Genomic DNA, 3,021 nt, shown 5'->3' with positions numbered 1-3,021 from the left:
TGCGATAATGATCGATTGAACTTACTTGTTGAGCAATTTAGTCATATCCGCATAGGTTTTGGGATCTTTTCGTCTCGAGTCTAAGATGGTTACTAGTCCCCGCTCAAGCTTAATCTCCAGAAGAACATAGTGGAAGCTGCGCACGCATGCATAACTCATCAATTATATTACTATAACCTTGCTCGAGTAATAATGGAAACCGAATATGCACACAACAGTAACACTCACTTGAAGTTGTAAGGAAAGAGTATGGTATCTTTGTTTTGATTTTTGATAAACGATTGTAGCAAGTTGGCCTCGGCCTCTTCAGCGTGCTTTTTAACCTGAATTTCATCTATGATATTTGTGTTAATGAACCTAATATCATACATTTCTTGTTTTCTGCACTCGACGATCTTCAATCTGCATATAATATAGTGAGGATAATTAATTATAAATACATGCAATGAAAGAGCTGAGCTATATATAGAGACTTAATGACAGAAATAGTACTTACAGACAGTAGCAAAAGACCGTTAATTTATCGAGGGCCTTTTGATTGAAGAACGCGAAGAACTTCTCAAATGGAACAGGCAACAGATCAGTTCCAACGAGGTTGTGCTCCTCTTTAATGTTCAGACACAAACTATTCGTCCCCCCAGACTCTCTGCAGGTTTTGATGTACCAATTATGAAATCTTCGCATCATCATTGTTAGAGATTTTTCATCTTTGACGAGAGGCTTCCCGTACTCGTATCCGTGTTCGTCCACCTCCATGAAATCAGGAAGTTGATCTTCAGGCAGGTAATCTGCAAGATTGCCATAACCGGCCACCATCCCTGGAGCATTAGCGACGATGTCGCCGCTAGATACATTGAGCGGGGTGCACGATTGATTTGCTTGTTCACCGAGCTGGGCAATTATTTTCGCAGCTGCTCGTTCTCTTGACCTTTGATGTCTGACAGTACTTCCCGACCGCTCCGCTTGGTGATATGTCTGTTCAGTAATGCGCTCATAGTTGGTTCTCGGCGGAGACGTTGTTGGTTTCCTTAGGGCATCAAGAGTGCGCTTTGCTTTCACCGGATCTACCTTCTCCTCCGGATGTGGATGTCTCTTTGCTTTCAACCCTTCAAAGAAGTCGTCCACTTCGGCCCGCACGATCTTCGCGTTTTCCTCCTCGGTCCTCTCGTACGGTAACTTCTCTAGAGGCTTGAGAGGAGGACCATATCTGTATTGCCTCCCGCCTCTGGCTGTACTTCTAGACGCCGGAGCAGACGGAGCGGCTGCGGCGTCTGTCTTCTTTCGTGCTTGCTTACAAGGCGGAGGAGAAGGACTACGACGCGTCGAAGCAGCCGGGGCGGCGGCGGGTCTCTTCCGCCCTTGCTGGCGAGGCGAAGAAGGAGGAGGCTGCTGGCTGCTCGGGCGCGCCGGCGCAGGCGGAGAAGGAGGCGGAGTGCCGCCACGCGCCGGAGAAGGAGCCCAGTGCCCTGATCGTCATTTGCCGGAGGAGGAGGCGGTGGAGGAGGCGGAGTGCCCTGACTCGCCGGAGGAGGAGGAGGAGGCGGAGGCGTCCAGTTCGGAAGGTTGATGAGCTCCTTCCGCTATAGGCATGGAGTCTTCAAAGCAGAACCCAGCCTAGCCTCCCCTTCACCGGTAGGGTGGTCAAGCTGGAGGTCCTCAAATCCCTCTGTTATTTCATCCACCATCACCCTAGCATATCCTTCTGGAATCGGCCGGCAATGAAAAGTTGCGCCTGGTTCAGTAGGATAAACAAAGCCAATAGCCGCCTTGACCTTCAAATTCATCCATCGCATCATAATGCAATTTTGAGACTCTGTGATAGCATCCACGGGATAGCTGGCAGGAGCCGTCAAGACATGCTCCGGCTGAAGCAGCTCGGTGGAAGCCATGCTGCTTCTCCGCTGAGATGGCGGGGTAGCTTCGGGGGAAGCTTCGGCAGGTCGTTTGCTGCAATCTGCTTCTCGTTCCTCTAGCCCCATTACCCTTTCGTGCAGCGCCTGCAATTGGATCTGCTCCAGTTTCTTCCTCCTCTCCTGGGTTTTGTAACCCCCTGTGTCCGGAAAACCAACCTTCCACGGAATGGAGCGTGGTGTGCCTCGTGTCCGTCCAGGGTGCTCAGGATTCCCGAGGGCCATTGTGAGCTCATCCTTCTCCCTGTCTGGAATGAACGTCCCTTGCTGTGCTTCATCGATATAGTGCCGAAGCCTCTTGACTGGTATTTTCAGTTGCTTGTCCGTCCAACGGCACTTCCCTTATACAGAGTTCAAGGTTCCGCCAGCCCCGAAGAACCAAGTCTGGCAACGTTCTGGCCAGTTCATTGTCTCTGGTTCGATCCCTTTGTCAAGAGATCATTCTCAGCCTTGGACCACTTAGGCCGGGCTTTGAGGTAGCCACCTGACCCCGTGCGATGGTGAAACTGCTTCTTCGCAGCATTTTTCTTGTTTGTCGCCGACATCTTCTTACTCTTTTCCGATGTCTTGTGGGCCACAAATGCGGGCCAGTGATCTTTGATCTTCTCATATTTGCCGATGAATTCTGGTATCTCTTTTTTGTCGACAAACTTGTTCAGCTGTTTCCTCCACCTCCTGAATAGGCTTGCCATCTTCTTAGGAGCACAAGACTTGATTAATTGCTCTTTAACTGGCTTCTCTGGATCCTCCTCTGGCGGTAGGGTGAAATTTGCCTTCAGCTGAGTCCAAAGATCATCTTTCTGCATATCATTGACATAAGACACCTCAGGGTCGTCCTCCTTAGGCTTATACCCTTGGTGGATGCTGATCGGGATCTTGTCCCTAACAAGAACCCCGCACTGAGCAGAAAATGCGTTCTTTGTCCGGATGGGTTCGATCGATTCGCCGTCAGGCGCCATTGCTGTGATCTCAAACCTTCCATCCGAGCTCAACTTTTTCTTCGGGCCTCGTCTCCTTACCGAAGTTGTGCTTGATCCGGAGGGCTAGAAAAAGGAAGAAAGACGAGAGTTAATTAATATGTGTACATATACCAAAACAATGAATGCATCAA

Source organism: Triticum dicoccoides, chromosome 5B (genome assembly GCF_002162155.2).
Source record: "Triticum dicoccoides isolate Atlit2015 ecotype Zavitan chromosome 5B, WEW_v2.0, whole genome shotgun sequence".
NCBI classification, from domain to species: Eukaryota; Viridiplantae; Streptophyta; class Magnoliopsida; order Poales; family Poaceae; genus Triticum; species Triticum dicoccoides.
This window is presented reverse-complemented; position numbering follows the sequence as displayed.